The sequence below is a fragment of the Pyxicephalus adspersus genome, chromosome 7 (assembly GCF_032062135.1).
Source record: "Pyxicephalus adspersus chromosome 7, UCB_Pads_2.0, whole genome shotgun sequence".
Classification (NCBI taxonomy): Eukaryota; Metazoa; Chordata; class Amphibia; order Anura; family Pyxicephalidae; genus Pyxicephalus; species Pyxicephalus adspersus.
Genome location: NC_092864.1, coordinates 18,244,079 through 18,271,765, shown reverse-complemented (window position 1 = coordinate 18,271,765; position 27,687 = coordinate 18,244,079). Strand labels below are relative to the sequence as shown.

General features: G+C 38.0%; 1 protein-coding gene across 1 annotated transcript in view; it reads left to right on the top strand.

Moving 5' to 3' along the window:
* The first annotated feature begins 8,268 nt into the window (after positions 1–8,268).
* BAIAP3 (BAI1 associated protein 3) overlaps positions 8,269–27,687 on the top strand; it is a 167,329-nt gene continuing 147,910 nt past the window's right edge. Inside the window, exon 1 of the mRNA XM_072417725.1 lies at positions 8,269–8,349. The gene's annotated coding sequence lies outside the window, so the exon portion shown is untranslated. The remainder of the gene's footprint in view (positions 8,350–27,687) is intronic.

Sequence of the window (27,687 nt, the reverse complement as noted above, 5' to 3'; positions counted from 1 at the left end):
ATTCCAGAGAGTTGGGGTAGCTCTAGAGAGTCTATGACTACAATAGTAGTTATAGACATAGAACATGTGCGCAGAACATTTTCCAAGCACGTGAACAGCAGAATGGACTGGCAGGCCACCACAGGCACTGATACACTGTGATCGTCTTCTGTGTTGCTGTTGCCCTAGCACAGTAAATGACTAGAAGAGCCATGAAAGAGGATCCTGAGACCCAAATTGGCAGAGAGCAGTAGGCTGTTCATCGTACATTACAACATGAATAATGGGCTGGCTTGTGTCCGCAATGTATCAGAGTTGCCGCCTTCTCCTCTTTTAGCAACCACCAATGGAGATGCATAGACCTGCAGGGATGGAGTGGTCACCTATGGTTATAGCCTACCTTAAAAAACACAAACACAAAAATAGTGGGGAAAACCTAAAGCTAGAGTTGGCTCCATTCATTCTGGGGAGATTTTTCTTTGTCTGTTTGATAGATGTCAAAAATAACAAAAACAAAGAAAAAAATGATAACAGTGGAGTTTCAGGCAGCAAAAAAAAATATGTTTTTTACATTAAGGAAGAAGGCTTCTTTGCTGCATGTAAGTCAATGGGCAAAATTTTACCTTTTCTGGGATAGAAAACTGTACTTTGTCAAGTGACATTTCTGGAAGGATACACACACAAAAACACACATCCTTTAGTAAAACAGAATTAATTAGAGTAGATGTTCACCTGGCTAACTCTTCTTATACTGTACAGTCATATAAGACAGTAGGTGGGTTTTATCTTTGACAAATAACCCATCCCTATATGTATTTTGAGGGAATGATTTAAGATAGAAACATGAGCAGTCTGCACATTTGCATATTTGTTGTAATAAAAAACAAAGCTAGGTACACGCGTGCAATAATTGATGGTAGAAAACGAACGACTAACGATTATGCACAAATATTTTGAACAATCGTATGGTGCACAATTCTGTACGTGCTGTATTGATACTATCGTTCAAATATAATCCACAATAATGTACACACGCTAGATACAATGGTTTGACCGATGGAAGAAGGGACATGTAAAGGAGAAAGTGTACTGCAGAACCATCCACGATCACTGAACGACCGTACACACAATAGACTGCGAACAATCGTCGCCCCATCAGATCCGCCTGGACGGTCGTTCGTTTCCAGCAACAATCCTTATTCATTGGCGTGGTTGTGCACTTTTTTTGTTAACAATTATCTGATGAACGGTCGTTAGTCGTTCGTTTTCAACGATAATTATTGCACGTGTGTACGCAGCTTAAGAATGGTGCTTGGACCTTTAAAAACAAATTACCAATGACAAATATCTGTTTTGATAGATTCTCTTTGAACTCTAGATAGTTGTCAGCCTGCAGACACCCTTTTAAAAATCCCTTATCATAAATGAATTGTAATAAAGAAAAAACTACTTAATAAATATTTTCATGAGCAACAATAATGCATAAATAGCCAAATCATCCATAGTCAGATTATTTTCATGCAAAGCAGAATAATTATTTCAGCTGCATAATAATAATGATGGTAAATTGAACATGGAGCTTTATTTTTCTGTGGCTCACATCAAAAAGGTAGACAAATGCACAATAAAAAGATCGACACCCCCCTCTTCTGTAGGGCCATTAGGAATGACAAAGGCTGCTGTCTTTACAGGAACCACTTAAATAATAAGACATAATTAATTAAAAAGGTAATACAATCAGAAGCATCAATGTAAGAGAAGCTGTCCAGCATGTGTACTGGCTGTCTATGCATTACAATTTATTTTGTTTCACAATAAAAAACAGAAATGATATGTTAGATCTTTATTAGGTTTTTTTTTATAATAAGTAGATTAAACCACATTTCCCTGCATTGATTGTAACAGGAGAATAAAATCAGAATAAAAATAGCATTTTTATGAGACATCTTAGCATAATAAATTATTAGTGAACTGGTTTTCTTATAGTTTTAGGAACACCTGAAAATGACCTTTGACATTTCAGTCCAAAAAAAATCACTTTATCTTCAGTTGTATGAAGTCCAACGCTGGAAATCCATAATATATTGACATAATACCTTGTTTCCCAATTGGCTTTTTTCTCATTGGATATGCTTTTTTTGTAAATTTTAAAAATAATAAAACTTTAAGCCATTTATTTCCTTGGGTAACCTTAGTTGGGCAAGACAAGGTCCTCTACCATATGAGATGACAAGGTGCCCCACCTATGAATAACTACCCTAAAAACCAGTAGTATTAATGTTCCTGAAGTCAGAAACAGAGAAAAGCAGGAGATGGCAGAGTTTGGTCATGTTTGTTGGATCTTAGACATCATTTAAGAAGAGTGAGATGGTTATGGTAGGTGCTTGCTACATTAGAAAAGCTGGAGGGTAATCTAACAATCCAACGCCTACCCACTGAAATTCAGACTAGGCTTCCAAAAGTTTCATTCAATTTATATTACTATTTGAAACACATTTTACTGTAAAACTAGCATCTCCAATATCATCTTTTTATCAGAGGCTCAATTTGAAAAATGGGCAGTAAAATGAATAATAATCAGGATTATGATGATATGGTAATGTAACAATTTACATCTGTTTATATCTGTACTGATTTACATAAACATCACACAGTTCTGTTGGCTTTTTATTTATTAAAATGAGTTTTCTGTTATGCTATTGTTTGTTGTTGTTTTACATTACTGGATGGGTGGGGATTACGTTGGATGTTGACTGGTTCTTTTTATATTTTATATATATATATATATATATATATATATATATATATATATATATATACCGGTATATATATTTAGGGGCAACTATCAACCTGTCCTCCAGTTGCACCAGGGATGGGAGGGGTATCCACATTATTAACCCTTTTTAAAGGGCTTATTGCTTTCTGTTACCTCTCCTTTCCATGCTGATTTGATTGTAGTGGAATAGGGGAGAGGAGAAGGGATTGTAATGGACTGCATCAGTGGCCAAAGATCTTTGATTGCCCACATCTGAGAAAATTGCCCCTTCTCCCACTGGCATTTGGATCAGGATGAAAAGGCCAGGAGCCAGAGAAAGCCTGGGTTGGTGGCTTGGGATAGGAGCCTGGGCCCCATGAGCCAGTAAAAAACAGACTGCAGGGCAAAACAACAGAAGAAAGCACAATGCAGGAACATAATATTGCTAGGGTTGAGGGTAGGTATATGTTAGAGTGTGTATAATGTACAATATGTGCCTTAGTATGTAATTTTTCAATATGTTTATTGTGTGTTTATTTGTACTTGGTGAGAGCCCGTTCACCTTTTTCTCCTGATCATCATTCTCCTGATTGCATGCATGTATATACGATAATATATACAAATATTCAATGCATTCTGCTGCCTTCAGAGTCCAATCAAAACCTAATGAATGCAACTAAATAAAAAGCTAGTCATATGAACACCCTTTTCCAATCACAATACACTCTCTGGGATAACAGAGGCTACACAACTCACAAGAATGGGCCGTAACATGCAGGCCATGGTGTGCAAACCTGAGCTTTGTACAAACAAGATTGAATAGTGATATCCTGTCTTTCGTTTTAAATAAACTATCAAATATATGTGACGTGTTGAATTTGAATCAAACAAGTTTTAATTATTTCTGTTTTAGCACTCCGTCCTAATTTGCAAATATGGAGCTTGTCACCTAAATACAGCTGCGTGTTTACCAGATTGCTAAACAGATGACCTTCAATGAAACATATGTTACCACTACAGTGGATTTTATAGCCACCCTCTTAGAAAAGGCTGTGTGAACAAAATTGTCTTGCAACAAGAGTTTGTTACTCATAAGCAATAATGAGAGGTTGAATAATATCACACATACTGTACTTGTTGTGTTCTGAGAACAGTTTTTTTTAGCTAGTCTTAATTTTATCTTCATTATTCAGAAGGTCGATCAATGTAAAAAAAAAAAAAGATGCAGACTTTTGGACTGAGTCTCTCAGTAACTTATATCTGCAGCCTTGTTTAAATGGCACTTCTTCTGCTTACATTATACCATATCTTGGAGTTTAGAGTATACAAAAGGATAACAAGCTGTAAAACCATGAATATGATCTACTTTACGTCTCTCTTTAGTCAATGCAGCAAAGTCAACAACAGGTGTTGGTAGAAAAATAAACTGAATAAAGTGAGAGGGATAATGTAAAGGTGGATCGTGCATGATGTGACTTTGGTATAATAGATAAGCAGTGGTTTATATAAAATAGTTTATCCGTACTTTAAATAGAAGTCACTAACCAAGAAGAGTCAAACTCTCCTGCAGCTTCTTCCCTGGCCTATGCCTTGCTCTGTATGGTCTACAATGGACGGTATGATCTATGTCAGCCTTTATCTATCTTTTTGCATAGAGGAACCCTTCAAATACCTTGTAGGTCTTAGGGAATTCCTGCAACAATTGCTATATCCACAGCTCATAGTATATAACATGTAATCAGTAGAAAGAATTCCTCTTATATTCATGGCCATTGGGAAAATGTCACCCTTAAAGATAGCCAAGGATATCAATAAACTGATGTGAGAGACACAAATTTCTTAATGCCCAACCCCTTGCAACCTCTAGAGCAGGGGTGTCAAACTCTGGCCCGAGGGCCAAATCTAGCCCCAAGGTCCTTTTTGATGCCCCCCCCCAAAGAATTCTGAAAATGAACTTCATATGGCCCACCCTCCCGCGTTACCACCTCACATCATCATTTTCAATACATGCAATACATAGACATTATTACTGTACACCCATCATGTGATACACAGCCTAGGCAATGATCACATGGTGCCTGACTACCAGGGGTATTGTGTTTGTTTCAATCTTTCAGAAACTGCATAGTGTAATATTTTGTGTCAGACAAACTTGTGATGTGAGGGGATAAACAACACACAGCCATGCAAGATAGATAGAAATTAGTCTTTTCAACCCTAAAGTGTGTGTAGAGGGGTTTGTTTTTATTAGTTATGGATGAAGTAGTAAAATTCCTCATTTTTTTCAATACATTTCAAGTTTGGTCCCTGACTAAGTTTTTAATTTTGTCCCCTTTTTGTGTATTTGAGATTGACACCCCTGCTCTAGAGCAACCCTAGGGTCCCATAGAACCCTGATTGAGAAAAACTGGTCTATCAGTAAGGTAGCGACAAGGTTTTTTCTCATGTCAAAGCCTCCAGCAAGAAGGAGCTGAACGGAAATGACACCACCAAATCTACAGAGACGAAGGCTGCAATGCCAACCCTACCAACCTCCTTAACCCTCTTTTCTCCTCACTTAACCCTTTCTAAATGTCCATGCCCCCCATGTTCTCTCTATACCCCTCTACCCCTTCTGGTCACCCCCACCTACTCCTTCCTTTTTATGTATCCAACGTCACCATACTAATTTTTGGTATCTCCTACCCACTTGGGTGGCTCTTAAGATTTGTTGAAAAGTGCAGGAACAAGTATTGATAATAAAGCCCTAAAAGACCACAATTACTTTGTTGGTACCTGAACTATGGGCGTCAAAATCTACCTCTCACCAAGCTTTATCAAAGCCAACATCTTGGTGCTGAAAGAATAGTATTCTATTATTACTGTACTTGTAATAGATGTTTACTGCATAGCATTTTTTACTGCATAATTTCATTCATGACATCAGTTTCAACAACTGCCACACAACATCATGTGTTGTCAGAAACTGTTTGAGAATAAGACAATTACATTATATCAAATGGCTGTGACTTGTCCTTTTCATTGCTGGGGGTTCTATAATACAGAAGGGAGGAGACACAATGTACGCTGGAGATCCGACATTCAAAGCTGCTTGGGGGACAGTCAGTTATGATTTTCATGTACAAAAATAAAAAAATGTCAAAATCACAGAGAAAAAGTAAGGAAACCCTCCAGCTCCTGTGTAGAATGCCTTGCAAATTGTGGCTTAACTTTAGTTATTATTCTATTGTTTAAGGGGATTTCAGTGATTTTTAAATGTTTCTTTCTTCCTGTAATATTCCCTGCTATCTGTGATTACTATTCCCAAGGTTGAATTTTGTTCTTGCAGTTTCTGCACTGTTTTTTCTCTCTTTTGATATAATAAATAAATATTGCTATTAAAAGGATGACAAAACCAGCATTTTTGTCTAGGAAAGGAGACAAGTTTCCATCCCAAAAATGTACAAATAGTACCTATATACTTAGCAGAACAGGTACCCTGTACACTTATGTACTGAATTTTGTATAAGAAGAATTTTTATTTTATTTTTTATTTTTTTACCCCTAAATGCCCTGAAAAACTTTAACTTGGCTTACACTTGATTCCCTATCACTTTCTATGTGCATGATTAGATTAGTGGCTTTTGCAAGTGGTTTTGAGCGTTTTTACAACTTAAAACTACTTGCAAAAACGGTTAACACTGAACTGAATAGGTCTGTTTAATATTCTTTATCCGAGAGGTGCTATGAGGTGGTAACAGACTTGCTGGGTGATTTTTGGATGCTATATGCAGTGATCAGGGGTGCTGCTTAATGTGAAGTTATAGTCTTGCTTGTAAAATATGCCAGCGGGCAAGTCTTTATTGCAGACAGGGACAGTTGTCTGCCTGTTTGCTATCTTCTTTAATAAAATATATTGATACTAGGATATGCCGGGTATCCCAGTATCCCCAAGGGCTAAATGCATGGGACTTATGCCATCCTGGACTCGGCAATTAGGATGGATGAAGATTAGGTATACCAGAAGAAAAGAGGTGGAAGATGTTAGTGCCAACAGAACAGGGACAGGTAAGTGTATTTAAAAAACAGTGATTTTATTTTGAAAGGACCTGCCTGATTAGGGTTTTTGTATTCTTGCATTTGAATCCATTTTAAAAACAAATGTACAAGGTTTTTAAGAGTTTGTAAGCAGTTTTTAGTAGTGGTTTCAACTGACAAAATAAGTTCTCTGCTTAGTTTGCGCAGTCACTTTAAAAGCCCAGCAATGACCACCTCTTACTGTGTCTGGTTGCCCAGTGTTTAAAAGTAGGCACCCAGGGGAAAAATACACCATGGTAAAATATTGCTATTCTAAGAAATGCCCTATGTGTGTCCATACTCATGGCCCATTCAGATGAAGGATTCAGATGACAGAGACTTGTCTGCTTTCTTCCTGTACTGTGACCTCAATCCTATCTAAGGTTAGCACCAGCCAAAGTTCTGCTGGCTTGGCCAGTAAATATTGGATTTCTTGCAAATGTGATAAAAAAAGTTGATATTTTTTCAGGACAAGTTGGCAACCCCACTACTAGCGCCATGGTTGGAGAGATGGGAGCAAGTAGAGAAGTCCCAGATATCTGTGAACCCTGCTCTCCATAATGGGCCGGAGGTATTTTATTATTATAGAGTCATTTACATTAATTTGGTATTTGCATTGGTGGGTAGTGTGATTACAAGACCTAAAATTTTAGGGTGAGCTTTATTGAACTTTTAGGATGGGGTCAGTCTCATTATTCAGTTCTGACCATTTGAAGTGATAATAACCAAGCTTTAGTAACACAAAAGGCTCAGGTAGCCAGCCACTGCCATGGGGGACCTATGCCCAATATTTCATAAAGCCAGTATTTCTTCCTCCACAGCTGTGGTCAGCCCACCATTTTATGAAGACTGGGTTATCCATTTCTTTTCACTCATTTGACGGAGAACACTCCACTGAATTATAGACATTCCATATTTCTCAAAGCAATCTTTGGTTATTGAGAACCCAAATTTCATTTGTCAAATTGCAATTTAAGGTAAGATTTTTCTCCCCCTTGTCTTTATATATTTTTTTATTTTTATTTTATTATATTATTATAAAATAACAGCAATTAAATGGTATCTGAGGCTTCTGCTGAATCTTTCACAAGCCAGGCACCCAGCACAGTGTGATTTATACTGCTGTGAGCCATTGCTTCTGTCACAGTCATCACTGGCAATGGTTGCCCTATGATATAACAGAGGGCTGACTGTTCACAGGGGGATTATTTGGAGAAATAACAGAAATATTTATGTTGTGTGTTTGTTACAGGTAAAAGTTCTCAGTCATAACTATTTATTATCATGGTCAGTGCTTGCTGTGTTTTCCTGTCAGAGGTGAAGGCAGCCTGGTTACTATGGGATTTTCAGTCACCAGGGCGCCTCACCTTTATCGCCTGCTGGAAACCCCGAGGATCCCGCCCGCCGCTCTGGCCCCGCCCATACCCATATAAGGCTCGGAGAGGCATGTGCGGTGGAGGTAGAGGAGGTGGCTGAGCTGAGCGGTCTGTCACTGCTGCACCAACTCCTGCCGAGGCAGAACATCGCTCCGCTCTGCACCAGCATCCAGCCTGCAACAGGTAACCCCATAACTGCTTCCAGCAGCCCTCCCTGCATGCTCAGCCTGCTCCTGACTTTTTTTCTATGCTGCTGCTCCTTCCCTACAGGTGTTCTTGTTTTATTAGTAACTCTGGGCAATATCCATTACCTCAGGAGCAAACTACATTGCTTGCTTTCTGCAGAATTGCTGTTCTCCTTTACATAGAATGAGCTCTATTTACTTAGCAAAGTGAAGATTGCGTTCACTGCAAGCAGCCAATCAGGTGCTGCTTTTAATCTTTTTTGAAAGTAAACAGCTTTAATTTATTTTCTGAGTGAACAAGCTTTTCCTTTAGAAGATCAACCAATATGAATATATCAAAGGACACCTTGTATTGGTATTATTGTATCTGATGCTATTTCTTATCATGCATCAAAAGTTTGCAAGGGTTTTCTGTATTCTGATTTGTGTACAAGCCACTGATTGAAACCTGTACATCAGAGGATTAGCAATGTTTAATTGACAGCGATAATCTTTGTGGGTGATATTCTTCCCAATAGCCAGCAATGTAGGAGGAATTCCTCCCACTGACCAACAAGCCTATGTACTATGAGCTGTGATATCGTAACTATAGCAGGAGTCCCCTAAAGACCTGAAAGTTATTTAAGGGGTCCCCCATGGGAAAAAGCTTGAGAAATGTTGCTGTAGGGGCTATAGGGGGTAAATGATTGAAGCCAAGGCATGGACTGCACTTATTTCTGTACGTGGATAGTATTCTGGGTAACAATCAGGCTCATTAAAGAGGACCTCCAGCTGCATTGCTCAGATTTGTAACTTTACAAATAATACTCATTTATTGACTCAATTTCTTGCCATTGGGTCTTGTGCTGTCCGCTTGGTCTTAAAGCAGAACAAAACTCGATGGTGTTGGGGAGCTTTTGCCAAAATCGGCAAGTATGAAGAAGCACCTTGAAGCAAAGCCAGGTCCAGGAACCTGTTATCGCTGAATCCTCCAAAACTGACATCTTGCCTGTTGACTTTTCCACCATGATCTTCTTCCACCATTGGATGGCAGCTGATGATGTACATGGTCCCTAGCATGATGATGTACATCACTTTTTCTCGACCTTTATAACATAGGGGAACTCATAAAAAAACCTTTAGGTCTTCAGGAAACATATAATTAATATATCTTCAGCTCACAGTATATTACCATGGTAGGCAGGAGGAAAAATCCCTCTCACATTGCTGGCCATTAGGAAGAATGTCACCCTTACAGATAGCCAAAAAGATCATTAGTGTCACTTAATCTGACCCGAGCAGCACAAATTACTCATTGCTCAATGAACCCCTAGCAACCTCCGGAGGAACCCTGATTGAGAAACACTAATGTGCAATGTCTCCAGCATCTAGGGTTACTCTTAGTGGTGCCATGAATAGAGCCGGGCTCTATATGCAAAGAAGACAAAAAGCCACCAGGAGCTGAGGCAACAGTTTTTTTTTTTGTCTAAAGAGTTTTTTATGTATCTTCTGCTAAAACTCTACTGGTGACTTTTTTTTGTATTTTGAGTTCAGTTCTGCTTTTACCTGCTCCACCTTTGCCATGCAGCCATCTTGATTTAGTTGTCACCAAAGTTCGCCAACTCTTCAGGGTTCTTCCAGACCAGGGTTTCTCAACCTGGCACCCTAGGGCCCTCCAATGGTTGCTAGGGGTTCCCTGGGCAATCTTTATTCCTCGGGTCAGTTTGATACAGATGATCTTTTTTGCTATCTGTAGGGGTTGACATTCTTCTAATGGTCAGCAATGTAACAGGCATTCTTCCCAAGAATACTGTGTGGTTATAGTAAATATAGCAGGAGTTCCCTGAAGACCTGAAAGTTATTTCAAGGGTTCCCCAATGTTAAAAAGGTCCGGGAAGGCAATTCTGGGTGGTAAAAAGCAAGATATGGTGGAAGCACCAAAGGAGATCTGTCACCGCCTAATGTTGTGATGGTGTTGGTGCATAGTTGAGTATGGCTGGAGCATGACTTCCTGGGCATTGTAGGGTTGATAAGTCAAGCAAAAGGGATACACCTATTGTGGTGCCTAGGCTAAATGAGAGTGAAAGGCGGTTGATTGTTCTTTTGGTCATTTAGGGTATTTGCACTTCACATAATAAAAATAGATGAGGATAGATGTGTGGCAAAGTGTCATTATTTCTGAAGTCCACTTTAGGAAAAGCAGCCCAGAGTGCAATTGTGGCATGAAAAATACCCCAGGCTATGGTGATCATTTTAATGTTATTGTACTTATTTGTAAAGTCATGGCAATGAACAGTATTGCTATGGATTACTTGATAAAATACAATGCTCTGTGTCCATATTGGATGCCTCTATATAAGCTTGGATGTGTTTTACAAATGTATATACACATTGATACTGTGCTATGTGTCTGTCTATCAAAGTGCATATTCTTCCCTATTATTTTAATGATCAGTATACAGCAATGTATTACTTTATTATATCACTGTGCATGGTTTTTTATAATAATGGACAGAAACATGGCAGCCAAAGCTACCAGTGATATTTTTCTATATGTTGGTTCATTTATAATATTTAAATCCTGGTCAATATGGGATCGATCTTTCAATAAATAGCCCTGCTTGTCTTACCATCCCTTATCCCTTGCATTGTCTATTTAATTCATTTTTAATTTTAAGGATTTAATTCAAAATTTTGTTACATTGAGTCACCAGGATAATGGTTTTGAGTGCCAAGGGTTTTTAGATTTTTAATTGGGAAGAATTAATCACAATTTCTGGACAGAAATAACCTCAAAAGCAACTCAATACAGTCATGGCTTGACTGCCGAGTGTTACAATTATATTCCAAACTTTGTTTTTAGTAAAATGATTCATGCATTTTCTATATGTACAAAAAAATAAGTTTTGCATTGGGTAATGGGACAACGGTCCTGTGTGACTGTCAAATAAAGAGACCAAATGCTTTTTACAATTGATGAAAAAAAAGTAATCCTGCTTTATCCCAACTCAAGTGCAATAGAGATGAATGTACATGGGTCCGATGTGTGTTGGTTGTATTTTGGTATATTTATAGTAAAAAGCTAAAATGTTTGAGTGGTATTGCACGATCAGTGTAAATAGTCATCTAAAACAGCCAATCAGAAATCCAATCAATTTGAATAGGTAAACACTATACTGCAACATTTGATTGGTTCTTCTGGGCTATTTTAGTTCTTTGTATCATATAATTATTCGAGGCCAGCCGCAGTTCAAAGCATGTCTGTTGATCTGTTTAATGTAAAACTTTGTAGTATTAAATTTGTATGTCAATAATCTCAAGTGATGGGGAAAGACAGCAATAGATAATTAATTTGTCTGGTTTGCTTGCGTCTGAATCAGAAATAATAGATTTGCTGCTTGTGCTGGTTGTGGATCTGGTGCTTTATGAGTTAAGATTAGGATAATGCACGGTGCAGCTTTGATAATTTTCTGACGATCCACTTGTATTAAAAGCAGACACGTATCCTTGACTGTATTCTAAAAGTGACAAGTGACTGTGAATGTCGTTGTAATATCTTTTTAATGGACTTGTTTCCTGCGGCTTTTAAGCAGATTTGCTTCTGGTGAATGTCAGCTGGAACTTACATGTGATAGCATGTTTTGTTTTTTATATATATAAAGCATATCTAAACCTTAAAATCTGTTATATTTTGCAGTTTATAAGTCTTTATTGTGTTGACTGCATTTGTTTTTTGTCTTTTGATTTCAAATGGTAATTGACAACACTCACTTTTTTGCATCATGACAACAAAAACAAATTAGCACTATAGAACCCCACTCCTCTCTTTTGTCCAGAACAGCTATTCTTAACCAACATTCTGTGGATTCCCAGGATCCCTCCAGAAGTTCCTATGAGTTCCTTGAACTGTGGCTGATTGGCCTCCTCTTTGATCATGCCTAATGGCTCTGGGGCCAAAGCCATGTGGAAGGGTGATCTACATGCCACTAATGATCACTAAAGTTGCCTTTAATAGTGGCATTCTAGTCACAAATGTAAAGGAGTTCTTACCACTCGCCACCAATGTAAGAAGCTTGACCCCCAATAAATTAGTTTTAGCAGCACTTTCCCCATATGTGAATATCAATTCAATGATATCACGGGAGTGTTGGGAACATAGGGAGTGTGCATGTAGTCCTAAAAGAACAATGTTCTTCCTAGCAGACAGCACAGACAGAGAGTTTACAAGATTTTTGGGATGATTGATAGGTATATCTTAGCTATTCAAACCAATATACCTAAACACTTTCAACTCTATATTTAACAGACCAAAAGAGAGCAAATAAACGTTTATTTACTATATAAATGAATCTATAGTTCTTTAACCAAATATTTAAAAGTATAAATAAACCCACATCGTTTTTGCATTTTGTTCCATAGGTTTTCAATATAAATCTGTCTTTTTATGGTAAAAGCACCATGCAGATTGAATCTGATGAATAATCTCTTCTCACCTGTGCATGTATGTGCTGTCAACTCTGACACCATTCACATTTATGCTGTCTGCCTCTAATAGCCAGCTTTACCTGCAAGGATTTGTTTTACTGCTGATATCTGATTCAAACCCTATTGTCTTCATAAATTTTGGATCCACATATAGAACTTTCTTTTGACTTCCTTGATGCAATCATTCAACCATCCTATTCACTTCATTTTGTGATCAACTGGCCCATCCATATTCTTACATGTCTGATGTTCACTTTACACAATAAAACAATAACATCAATACAAGTACTACTTTTTGTATGGGTTCTCATCATCCCCTAAGGAAGCCTAACTGGTGAAACGCGTCGGAACATGAGACCTAGTTCATTCTCTAACGTACATTTTCCTGTTCCTTCTCTCCTCTTTGAACCAAAAATGTAAACTGTTTTACATAGTATATATCTATTTAGTACCTGTCCTATTGACCCCACAAGGACCTGCAGGGTTAGGACCATACTTCATAAATCTTTGGGATTTGTTTGACTGATTATGAATTGTTCACATAAAAATGTATATAAACCTTTTTTGCCTTAATAAAACCCTACTATCTTCTTAATTTTTTACTCTGTGTACCACTAAGGGACACCCACCCTTATACACCTGGTGCATGTAAGCATACAGTGATTGGCAAGGATTCCTCAGGACTACACACATGCCAGTCCCTAGACACAGCTGCTGTCTCGTCCTCGAGCAGCCCCTAATACTAAAATATTGTGATTCAGTATCAGTCCTTCCTTTTCCAGGTATAATAACACCCACTTCCTGTGAATGCAAAAATGAATGCTTACAAGTCTAGCAGGATTTTTAAAAATGTCAGCAAATTATCCTAAAACATTCCTCTGTAAGGAATATAACCTATATACTGCATAGATTTCAGATAACTGCTGAGTTGTCTAGGACTGACCAGCCCCAAAAATCTGGCCATTTAATACTAAAAGACGTCTCCAAGTACCCCAAAGTTGTACTGTGGAATCTTCACTTTACTCTTGCTACGGTTAGTGTACACACAGTACATCAACAATCTAGTTTACCCTGCTTAAGGAAGTGTGCCAGGAAAAAGTATTTTATCCTATAAGAACAAAACTACAGTTTGCAAATAAACATATAGGCAAAGATCTGGCCTTCTGGAACATTTTTCTATCAATTGATATATTGAAAATAGATTTGTTTGGCCAGAGTAAAAATAGATATGCTTGGCACATACTGAAGTGAAAATGGTATGGTTTGGGCCTGTTTTGCTGTTTTAGGGCCTGGGAAGCCTGTAGTTGTCAAGTCAACTATGAATTCCCCATGCTATCAGACCTTACTAGATGGGAATGCCAAGATTACCTGTCAGAAAGTTAAAGTTAGAGCTGAAGTGGTTCTTTCAGCATGATTATTATCTTGCAGCATACTAACAAATATATCAAGGAATGAATCATAAAACTGAAATGTGTATGGAATAGTGTAGGTAAAAATCTTATTTGAATGCCATTGAAATGGGCAGTTCATGCAAGGAAGCCCATAAACTTCAGTGAAAGAGTGACCAGTTGAGGGGCAATGCCAGCGTCCAAGACTCCGGATGTACACCGCAATACACCCTTATAGCTGTTGATGTTTTTTTCAAATAAATGATTGAAACAGCAATTGTTCTCTGTGGCTTTTATTAAAGTATTTTATCTTTATCTGTAGGCTTGGTTTGAATGAATGTCTAATGTTTGGCTGTTTAACTATATGAAATAAATCCTATGCATTCATGGGTTAAACTTACTTTTTTACATGACTGTATATGAAATGTCCACCTATCTTCTTTTATCATTTTATTATTGTTCTGCTAATTTCCAAAATAAATACTTACAGGAAAAGCACAGTTATCATTCAAAGCACAAAACAAAAACATTAAAGAACCTAAATATAGAAAAAAGACTTTAATATCTAGACATTTGGATCCTCATCTTGGAGTGGCACCTGGTGACTGAATCTTGTTCTCTGACCTCTGCACTCTTTGCACCCTGGCATTCTTCTGTACAGGACTTTAGGACTCCATGATACACCCTTCTGACAGCCCAGCAACATCTTCTGTACCACCAAGAAATCCAAAAAGTACCCTCCCATACCACCGATAAAAAGAAGACAAAACTTGGAATCGACACAGGTAAATTGAAATTTTAGGTAGAAACATGTAGAGTTCAACCTATAGATTACGTACAGGTGTGAAGGTGGAAAGAATATGTTTGTTCCCAAAATTCAGGTTTACTGGCCTATTTGCACTTTTACTTTTGTGCTGCTTTAATTCATGTGCATGTTCTGTACACCCTGAGCTGTAAACATACCAGAATGACTTGGAATCTACATATGCACAATTTTTGCTGACACAAAACATCCTGATGTACGTTGGTGGAAAAATGAAATGAAATGTGGTCAGACTATGAACTGAGCTGTAAACATACCAGAATGACTTGGAATCTACATATGCACAATTTTTGCTGACACAAAACATCCTGATGTACGTTGGTGGAAAAATGAAATGAAATGTGGTCAGACTATGAATTTAACAAGCAGTAATTGAGATTTAAAACAAGCCCTCACTGACCTCTGTAGCTGCAGGCAATGTGGGATAATTCATCCAAGATCACAACAAAAGCACTGAAGTCCTTATCTCAGCAGCTCTACTACTTCTTCCTGCTCTATGTTTTAGTAACGTCTGTTGCCAAACCATAAGATTATATGTGTATGTAACATAATATTATTAATTATCTATGAATGTCTACATCTGTGGACACCCAAAAGCTCAGAGAGGTTTAGATATCTTTTTATCTGTACTCTTTTACAATGACAGTACAAATAGTTGTTCAGTGTCTCTGGTAAATGTACAGTCCATGCTGGTAAAATCTGTAGCAATTAATCACTAAGATTATTCATTAATCATTAAAGCAAAGGAACAAATGGCTCTCTTTTGTGTAAACTACACTACAAGTAGCATGTAGTAGCAATTAGCTGTGCACGATCGCACAGTGCTCCAGTTGTGTGCAATTATTGGAGCAGATGACAGCTGGGGGGATGTCTGAATCTCATGTCATGACACCCAGCCCTGGTAAAATGACTACAGACACGCCATGGCATTAAGATTTCAGAAAATTCACTGCCGTTGTATTAATTGTTTTATAACATTATCATTATTTCCACCTTTTCTTTGTTTAGGATAGACTTTTTTAGTCCTTTACTCTCTACATACTAATAATATGTAGTCTTTTACTGGCTATATACTAACATCTCATATTATGGTAAGAGATGTTAAAAAGGTATTACCCATTGTGTATGTATAAGACCTTGGTCCAGTGCCTGTGCTCACCAGACGCCAATCCTCCAATATAACTCCACATTCTGCACCTACTGTATATAGCAAGCTCCCTCTGGAAGTTAGTTGCACCCTCCAAGCACACAGTTGTCCCCTGGACTTCAGTGTACGAAGCATGGTGTCTGGGGAAGGACTGCCAGAGGACCGGGAGCCCTAAAAAAGAGCAGGACAGAGGACACAATGGGAGGTCAGAGGGTCCAGGGTCAATAATTAAGAGAGTGCAGGAGAGTCCAGCAGAAGCAAGTCCTATAAACAATGCCAGAGTCAGCAACAAAAAATCTAACAGATAGAAATACCACTAGCAGCCCAGCCAGGGAAAACACTTTAACAAGCAACTAGTGCCTAGTAGCTGGAAGCTATAAAGAACCAGTAGCATGGCGGAGCAGAATTGTACCCAGGAACTAATCTGCTGTTTGGATACAGCACACAAGCTTAAATCTCTTTTCAGATTCACACAGCATCAAAGGATATGCTGGGGATGCTGAGATAGATACATTCACAACTAAAGGGAAACTGGGGATGCTGAGATAGATACATTCACAGCTACTGAAACTGCCATGGGAAACTGAAGATGCAGAGCAGGGGAAACATAGCTAATTGTTTCATCCTCTTTTCTACTGCAAGCAACACCATCAGGAGTAATAAATGGGTCAACGGGTGGCTTATGGCGCAGGATTGCTTGCCCAAAATTTTTCTCCTAGTAGTATGTGTATAGCCAAGGTTGGAATAGGGGGATGTATTGTAAGTTTTGAAACTTTACTTTATTAAAACTTACCACAGAATTAGTATAGTTATAGTATAGTTAACATTGGAATATTAGTGTGTTAGCACTAAATATGGCACAACAAGAGAACAAGGACTGCCTTTCAGACGGTTGATTGGTCAGTACTGCACAACTCACTATTATTCATAACAGTAGAACTGCATGCCAGCGTATTTTCTTAAATCTTGGTTTTCTGAGGAATATAGCCATTTATTCAGGTAAAACCTTTATCAGGAAGTGCCTAGAGGAATGCAAAGCAATTTGTTTATTTTAATATTAAAGGCAGTTGGCTGATGGGATCTTCTTGATATTGGAAAATGATTCAGGGTGGCATAGCAACAGCAAAAGTAATTAAGTCAAATGAGAGGGTAATGGGTGTTGAGTGAGAACTTCTGTGAGGAAAAGTTCTCTGACTTCTTTTACATAGTACTGAAAAATAAATTATTTAGAGCCACATTCCAGCACATCCAACCTACACCTCATTGTCCAGGTCACCAGTAAGATCTGCACTTTAGTGCACACAGCCTATTCCTCATTGTCCTGATCACCACTGAAATCCTATCTACAATATACACAACCTACATTTAAATGTCAAGGTCACTAATGAGATATGCACTACAGTAGACATGGTATTTATGGTACTAGAGAGATCTGATCCTTTCCACGTCATCCTCAGTGCCCATGCCACTATAGAGACTTGCAAACCAGAACACAGCACACATTCAAGTCGCCAAGAACCATAAAATATTCACTCTCTGATTTGTATCACACTAGTGTAATTTGCATTCATGCACATTCCTAATTTTATACACCTTTAGCGAGTTATGTACTCCAGCATAGATACTTTTCAACATCCATGCTACTAGTGACATCTGCACGCCGGCATACATAACCTCACTCCCTATTAACAAAGTCCCTAATGCAGTGTTTCTCAACCAGGGTTTAGTGAAACCATAGGGTTCCTCCAGAGGTTGCTAGGGGTTCCTTAAGCAATGAGCAGTTTGTGACTCAGTTACCACCTGCCCCAGTGATCTTTTTGGCTATCGGTAAGGGTGGCAGCCTTCCTACTGGTTAGCAATGTAGAAGGGATTGCTGGAGGCTGGAGAGAATACACTTTCACCAGTGAAGCTAGGTGATCAAGCAAACCTGGGATGGATTTTTTCAATGTAATTTGCTATTTGGTAGCAAATGCTTTGAATCCTGGATGAGATCCATCCCAGGTTTGTTGGATCACCCAGCATCCCTAGTGAAAGTGTATTCTCTCCAGCCTTGGCAAGCTTTAATAAATCAGGGCCAATGTATTGAGAGCTATGGATATAATAATTATAGCAGGGGTTTCCTGAAGACCTGAAGATTATTTTAAGGGATTCCTTCCTGTTAAAAAGCTCGAGAAACACTGTGTCAATCACTCCTTAGTATTGAGGATCTGCATTATCCTTTATGGATGGGACTAAAGGAGGATACCACCAATATCCCTACTTCATACTATGTGTTATAATTCTAGTCGAAATACCAAGCCTCTTACGTATATTATATGTGTTTTCTAACATATTTCCTCATCCTCTGTTTTGTCTTACTATTGCAAGCAGTGCTGAATACTTTTGTATTGCAAGTATTGTATTTTTACTCTGTATTGTATGTAGTGCCTAATACCTATGTGTTATATACTATAGGTAAGACGTCTTTTTTATAAGAAATGCCTAAAACATACTTTAGACAATCATTTTTTTACAGTTAGGTCCATAAATATTTGGACAGGGACAACATTTTTATAATTTTGGTTCTGTACATTACCACAAATAATTTTAAATGAAACAACTCATTGAGCATTAATTCAGTGGGTTGAACAAAAAGATTGCATAAAAATGTGAGGAACTAAAGTCTTTTTTTAACACAATCACTTCATTTCAGGGGCTCAAAAGTAGTTGGACAATTGATTCAAAGGCTATTTCTTGGGCTGGTGTGGGCAATTCCTTTGTTATGTCATTATGAATTAGGCAGATAAAAGGTCTGGAGTTGATTTGAAAGGGGGGGGGGTTGCTTGTATGTGGAAGATTGTGCTGTGAGCAGACAACATGCGGTCAAAGGAGCTCTCCATGCAAGTGAAACAAGCCCTCCTTAAACTGCAAAATCAGAAAAACCCAACTGAGAATTTGCTACAATATTAGGAGTGGTAAAATCTACAGTTTAGAACATCATGAGAAAGAAACAAAGCAGTGGTGAACTCAGCAACACCAAAATGCTGAATGTGTATAGTCAGCTCTAGAATAGGGTGCCGTGATTGTATTGAAAACTGAATACTGATGTGACAATACAAACAGCAACAAAAATAATTCCAGAGATGAATTGTTGCCTTTCAGACATGTGGTTGAGAATGCAGTATAAGTCACCATTATTCATACTAGTAAAGGTTCATACCAATGTATTCATTTAAGCGTCAGGGTTTCTAAAAACTGCAGCAATTCATCCAGGTGATTCCTTCATCTGGAAGTGCCTAGGGGAATGTAAAGGGAATCATTTATTCTAATAATAAAGACTTAGATGAAGGTATAGATATCTGAAAATAGTTTAGCTTGGCTGAGTAACTCTAGAAGTAATAAATTCAACTGGAAAAGGTGCTGGATTAGGAGTGAGGTCTACTGGCATTTATCTGCAGTACCTACATTTGCAGAACTTTTTTTTCCATACCTGCAAAATAAATACTTCTAGACAGACCATTTAGATCTTCTACTCCAGTAGCTCATCCACCACAGTCCTGAAATCAATGAGATATGCACTGCAGTGCACACACTTTACTCCACAGAAGTCATATCATTTGTGGGAGTTCCAGTAAAAAATAGCATTTCATTCCCTAGTATCCACCAATGATCTCTCTAGTCTTGAATGTAGGTTATCACACCTTCACATTTGTGCTCCAGTTCATACCAGTAAGATCATTCTAGCACACACATTCATGCCACCAGTTGAATCTGCAATCTACACAAAGTCGTGCTCGTGGTATATATGGATCCTCCTAAAGTGTAAGGTAAAAGATAACTATGAGTGAACAACTGCCCAATTTTGTGGACTGAATACTGTCACCTCTTTCAGTTGCTAAACTATTCAATCCGCTCCTTCTCTTTGTTCTTTATAACATAAAGACCAATAATTCTCTAGTCTGTGATAGTAATTGAAAGGGCTAAACAAAAGTCTTAAGCCTGACATGGAATTACAGTTTGCAGTTTTCTTTTGTGCCTGGATGTGGGATGCAGATGGGCTTCGTAGTCAAGCCGGCACCCGGTGATGGTTTGAACGTTGTTCTCTGTGAACTGTTGAGCGTTCAGCTGTTTTGCCTCTTTGAGATACTAGAAGTGTGCAGAGTACACAGGGTTGCTCCTCATTTCTGTGAAAATCAACAGGGTTATTTTTGAACGTATCAAACAGGTATAACAAATTGCCATCATCACCAGCATGCAAGCAAACTCACAGGAGCTATGGACTTAAACAAGCATTAAACTCTTATAGTGCGCATCAAGGGTAGTTGTTAGAAAAGGTGTTATTGGTCCAAAATTAATAGTCATTGAGATGACATTATGAATTCAATACATAAAATTGTGGCACTGCTTTTTTCCCCTTGTTTGAATCTTTTTACCTTAAGCATTTTGTTTTAGCGGGAGCAAAAATGTTGCTGTCTTGGTTTTCAATGATTACCTACTGTTTTTACACCTCTCCATCAAACCAGAAATATTTTGTCACGGTCAGGCTCGAGATTAGGTGCACAGAGCATTCCAGCAATTGGCACATGGTACCACTCTATGCAATGTCTTGGATCCTGCTGGACAGCCAGTGGGAAGTGATCATTGAGTGTTCAAAATCACAAGACTGTCCTGCAGGATCCATAACACTTGGCACCTATGCTATTTATATTTTTATACAAGGGGTCCATTGCATGAGCAAAGCCCAATGGCCTAGTGTGCCCAGCTAAAAGGGCCTGGGGAGAACCCTGCACTATCTTCACTGCTGGCTCCACAGCAGACTTAAAAGTCCACATCCATCCTCTTCTGCTATTGGATGGCCACTGATACTGTAAGTCCTGCGCAAGTGCAGGAGTTACATTGTCCCCAGCTGCTGGCTCTCTTTGCAGTGGTGCCACATATAGACCTGATCTTTACCCTGTACGGAACACATGTCTTTTCAGTTAGCTTTACCTCCTGATGACTCTTTGTTTTTTAAGTTTAGATCAATTTTAAGATGAATTAGTTTACTGTATTTTAATGTACAGCTACATACAGAAGCAAAAATACTAAATTATTTGGAACAAAGATTTTTAAAGCTACAGACATGTGTTGCTTGCATTCGTTCATTGACGTATCTGGAATATACAGGCAACACATCTACATTGGCCTAGGCTCACCTTATTTCTATTGTTTGCTTTTCTAGTGCAGTTCAGGCATATATGAATTGTCATTGATATTTGTATTTTCTATGGCAATATATTGCTCAGTGCAGTATCGTATTACTGTGCACCCAACAGCTGGGAGTTACCTGCTCCTAATGTTTCAGCATGAACAGACTGCAAACAAGCAGAGGTTATATTGCAGACATAGAAATACTTAACTGTACTCCAGTTAGGTAATCAAGTTTGAGCAGTCAGGCTTGTTGTAGATATGTCCTTATCGCTTTCTTTATTCTGCATAGTTAATATTTATAATCCTTTTGCAGGATCGCACTTGTTTTTACACCTATGTACACTTGAGAATCAAGTGTAATCTGATGTTTATATTGTTTGTGTTCAATATGAATTGCTGTAGTTATGGCTGAATATTTTTTTAATTAAAGGTATACAGGGAATACAAAGGAAAGCTAGATCAAGTCACAAGTGTATTATTTTTATCATCACGTATTTATATAGTGCTGACAAACTACATAGCGCTTTACTGCATGAGCAATTTGTGACTCTTAGGCCAGGCTATCTGTAAAAATTACATTCATCCCACCTACCACCATGCCAATACCTGGTGAGCTGTAGATATAGCAATTATATCCAAGGTTCCCTAAGACCTGAAAGTTATTTCAGGGGTTCCCCCATGTTAAAAAAGTTTGAAAAAGGCCGGTCTAGATTTAGGACACTAATCTGTATCTTGAAAAAATACAAGTTGTCAAGACTCTGTATAGTGAACCAGGAGGATATGAGGTTCAGGGGGCTCAGAAATAAATTGGAGGTCCTGTAAAAATGACCAAGATGTAAAGTCAAAGTGCAAAGTGCTATAGTTAAACAGTAACAGTACAGTTTTTTAGCATGAGATTCTGTGAATCTCTGTGAAGTCTTCACCATCCAATTGTTAGATCTTCACCATCCAACAGTTTTGAAGTTTAGCCTAGTGAAATGTTTTCTGTTTATCAAAAAGTTTTCTGCATGAAACTTCAGATGAAGAGCATAGAATGTTACATTAAATAGATTGCTGCTCAAAGCTCAATATTACTGTGGTATTTTTAATTTGCCAAGGTATTTCATTGAGTAGAATTCAACACAAGCACTATCAAGCTGTCACAGTCATGTGTCTTGTACAAAGTTCTCTTTTTATTACACAGTGTTTATATAGCGCCATCATATTACTCAGTGCTGTACAAAGTTGATAGTCGTGTCGTTAATGGTCCCTCAAAGGAGCTCACAATCTAATGTCCCTACCATAGTCATCTAAGGTCAATTTTTTGGGAGGGGAAGCCAATTTACCTTACTGCATGTTTTGGGAGGAAACCGGAGTAGCCAGAGGAAACCCACGCAGACAACCTGCAAACTCCATGCAGATAGTGTCCTGATAGTGATAGATACTCCAGATAGTGTCCTGCCCAAGATTCAAACCCGGGACCTAGCGCTGCAAAGGCAAGAGTGCTACCTCTGAGCCATATTTGGGCATATTCTTTTACACATTACAGCACCTGACATTCAAAAATTTGCCTTTGGGTGAGAGTTTCACCAAAATATCATGTACAAGGCTAATCTTTTATTTCATTAGCAGATTCTAAAGCAGAACTAAATTCTCATTGGTGTGTGTAAGCTGCTGGATCCCCCATCTTAGTTACTAGTTCCATGGTGACCCTCTTTGTCCAGTGGATGATGTAACTTGCTGATGACTGGGTCTGTCCATGGCATACTATGCGCAGTGTTCATACAGTGTACAGTAGTTCCCATCTAATGAGCAGTAAATGAGTCTTAAAACACACCATCACTAATCTCTGTAGCTGTAGGTATTATCAAGCAATTCTTTCTCAAAGGAGAGCAGCTGACTTTCTTGTTACAGACAGTTTAATTGTCCCTTGTCTCTGTCCTTACAGTCCTTTGGCAGCTTTTTAGCCTTCTAATCTCTACCAGGGTTGCATCAAACCCTAGGGTTCCTCCAGAGGTTGTTAGGAGTTCCTTGATCCATGAATCAGGTCAGTTACCAGTGACACCAGGGATCTTTTTGGTTATCTGCAAAAGTGATATTCTTCCCACTGGCCAGAAATGTAAGAGGCATTTTTACCCCTGAGCATCATGCTAACGTACTGTGAACTATGGCTATAGTAATTATACCAGACAATCCTTAAGATCCAAAAGTTATTTCAAGGGTCCTCCAATGTTTAAAAGGTCAAGAAAGGCATATCTAATCTAACCACAGCACAGAATCACTCTGGAGGGATGACCAGAGTAATTTTAGAAGTTAGGAGAGCCAATTTGAACCACTTAAGTGATTATGCTCTGGATTTGAAGATAAATTGCCTCATAGTGAGTGCAATTACAGAGGATAGTGAGGGTTAGTATTAAAGCTAATTTGCTGCTTGTTAGGAATAGGTTAATACCTTAATTCCCATTGCCTGACTACAGGCAATATTTAAAGCCATATATTATATATACATTATATGCAGAAGGATCCATTGGTTATGTATTTGATATACTTTCACCCAATGTTCAAATCAGGTAAACTACCTATTATTACATAATATCCAGTAAAAAGAGACAGTTTTACCTCTTGCGTATTGTGTAAACGTGTGTATTGCAATCTGATCTCTTGGTTTAAACAGTTAACATATTATTTTATTTTATAAATGCAGCATGACAGTATAAACAAAAGAGACTATTCATCCTGTACAATATTGTTAACATATGACACATACTCAGATGTATAAATGCTCATCATGTACTAGATGTCATAAATCAAAGTGAATATGCAATGAATACCAGAACAGTACCTTGTGAGAAGACAATGAATGTTCTGCTTCCATTGTCTATGGTTATAGCTGCTGGGGTCGCCCTAGAGACTTCACTTAATGCCCAACTTCTTATGCATGGAAGGAGCCAGCACACCTATGGTTGCCAGAAGAGCTGGCAAAGCATTTGTTAGCATTCAGCTTGATACCTTTTTTACAGAGCAAAATATTACAAAAATATTTAATATACATTTACATTTTCTATTTACAAGTAACAGGATTTCACACATTTAATGAAAATGAAAAGAAAAACTGAAAAAGAGCCAAGTGACACCAAAACGCTTTATTGTTATAAGCGGTGTTCTTTTCATGTTCTCCGTTTTATTATAGTGTTCTACTACATCAACAAAACAAACTAATAAAATAATACTTATTTTCCAGTGTATCTGCCTTTCCCATTTATTTCTCTGTATATATACAAAAATGTTTTTTTTAATATTAAAACCCATAAATCAAAATTACACTATGCACTAAAATATATTATAAGCTTTGACAATCCATGGAAATCAAGTCCAGCAAGTTAACTCCAAGTCCAATCAAATCCTAAAGCTGAACTGCAAGAACAAGACTACTTACCTGATTTAGTACCTCTTCCAGTATGTTAGGGTCCCTTGATGCATGACATTGATATGTTGGCCACTGAGTGGCTGTCTGATGACACAGAAAAGTGTCGGGTAATGCATGCAAGAAATCTTCATATTTACACCTAGATCATAGGATCATGGATGCAAAAAATGGGCTGTTTTACCTGATAAGATTTTTATATTTCTGTTTACACCTTTGTACTACTTTTTTTCTTACAAATAAGGAATACAGTGGTGTTGTCTCTCCAAGACCAACCTGGACATTTAAACAGCAGCAGGATCAGATGGAGGAGTTAGGTTGTGTTCACACTGATGGTGTGGTTGTGGTGCATTTACTGCTTGCCCATGCCAGAGAACCACTGGCTTATGAAAGATGTTACATTTAGCTTCTCCCGGCAGCAGCTCTATAGAGAATGAATGGGGGTGGCAATGAGTGGTACTAGTACTGGTACCAGTGGTACCAGTGCTGCAGTGTGTGTCAGAATGGCAGTGGCTCCTCAAGCCATTGGGGAGCTGCACAGGATTGCTCAATTCCAAAGCAGATCTGAACCTGCTCTTAATGTTATTGTTCAGTGCATTCTCTTAGTACCAGCATGCTTCTTGTCAGAATATTTGAATGCAGCAAACCTTATTGACTGCTTATGCCACCCCTCATTCAACCAGTCCAAGTTCTGCTATACTGGTGGTTCCAAGAAGCTGATAACCAAGAAGCAAACATTTATTGCTAGACATATTAAATAATACAGGGAATTTGTTTCTTGTATTCTTGTATGTTATATTTGCCTGCAGGTCACCTTATCTAGACATAATTATAAAGAAAGCTAAAATGAGGCATTTGATAAATTACACAACAGATGCCCATTAAATATTCTTATCTGCATCCTTGAAAACGTCACTGTCCTTTCATATCCCAGTCTCATAGAAGACCTTCCGTCTATACCTCTACTTCCTTGTAGTTGTCCAAGCCCAGAAACAGCATTCTGATGGCCATAATCCATGATAGGATTGGGTCAGGGCAACTGCCACTGCAGAGAGAAAAATAATAAAGGTTGTATAGTGAAAATATAACATGTAAAAATTGAATTTGGGTGGATATCTGTAGTTGGTACTACCAACCTCTCAGATTAGATTTGATAACTTTCTTGCAGGAGGGCTCACACCTACATCTGAACATTACGAAGGGCAATTTGAATACAAATGCAGCCTAGCCAAGAAACACCTACCCCTCTAGACTGACACTTATCTCGGGGCTGAGGGCTCTTTAAAGGGGTATTAAATTGGTGCTTTAAGCAGATTGGTCTTCAGTTTATTTGGTAAAAATACAAAAATATACATTTTTTAAAAACAAAAAACATTGTAATTCATTATAGACTATTTTTAGGAACGATTCACAAGGGATGTTGATGGAAATGGACCAGATTGCATTAAACAAGCATTAAAATGTGTAATTAGTGATAATCACACTTTTTAAAAATGCCATTTTCATATTGCAAATGAAATGTTTGCAGCCTGTTTTACAGAATTCCTGTGAATCACTGAAAACAGAAATATACCAAACTGTCTTTGTTTGAATATCTTATATGCCAGACATTAAAAGTGGATATACAATTTAGTACATTTTTACTGGTTCAGAGTTTTATTTTAGAACATTTGTTTTATATGAAAGCTAAATTTTGGGAATGTGAAATCTTTTCCTTTGCATTGGCACTGATTCACAACTACTACTACCTACTTTGTCACTTACAAAGGATAAATATCAATCTGCACAAGATTATTAACATAGTTTAGTGAATGTTGTGATAATTCACTGTGCAAAGAAGAAAATCTTGCATGATTGGATGGTTAAAGTCAGTGGAGCTTCATCTCAGTTACTAAAGCTGGGTACACACTTGCAATAATTATCGTTGAAAATGAACGACCCAGGAACGTTCGTCCGATAATCATTAACAAAAAAGGTGCACAATGACTGATCAACAACGCCGACGAGTAGGGAAAGTCGCTGGAAGCGAACGACCGTCCCGGTGGATCTGATTGTGCGATGATCGTTCACTATCTGTTGTGAGCGATCGGTCATTCAGTAATCGTGAATGTTCTGAGGATGTGCGATGAACGAATGTTCATTGCAGGGTGCTTCTCTGTGTGCATGTATATATATATATATATATATATATATAGACACATACACAGTGAAGCACCCTGCAATGAACGTTCGTTCTTTAAATTTTTATGTAATATAATCTTTATAGATTCACAGATATTGTTAATAATGGTTGATCTTCGTTTTTAAACAACAGTTATTAAAGGTGTGTATGTTTCTTAAGCTAAGTGTTCCCTTGCAATGGGATAATTAATTTTGCTTGGTGAAGTAAACATCTTTTGTAAATCTAATCCATTCCACTGCAAGAATTTACTGAATGTTTGTCCTAGGAGATGATGAAAAAGATAATAGTTATCTAAGTTATCTAATTCTTCACTACCCTGAAAGTTGACTCTCTTCTGCTGTCTGACCAATTGGACATTATATGGTCCCTTGGCTTACACTAGTACAGTCCAGGACTGTTGGAAGCCATTCAACCTACTAGTATGAAGTGTGAAAAAATTATTAGTGATCATTTTGTTTTTGTTTTTTCCATGGAGAGAAGAAGGATGAACAGGATGGGGAGTGACAAAGGTAGAATGAGATGCTCACCTCTGTGGGAACCACAATAACAGTCATTTAATTAGTGATCCAACATGGCACAACAAACTTAGCTTTTTTAGATAAGCTTTATTAGTTTTTTCTTTTTTGCAGTTGAACGGTAAGAGTAACAAAAACAATGCATTGACAAATAGTGTAGTAAAGCTCCAAAAATATGGGTCCATCCATGTGTTTTCTGCTTACGGTGCAGAGGAATGTGTCTTTATTCTGGTTTATATAGCAGC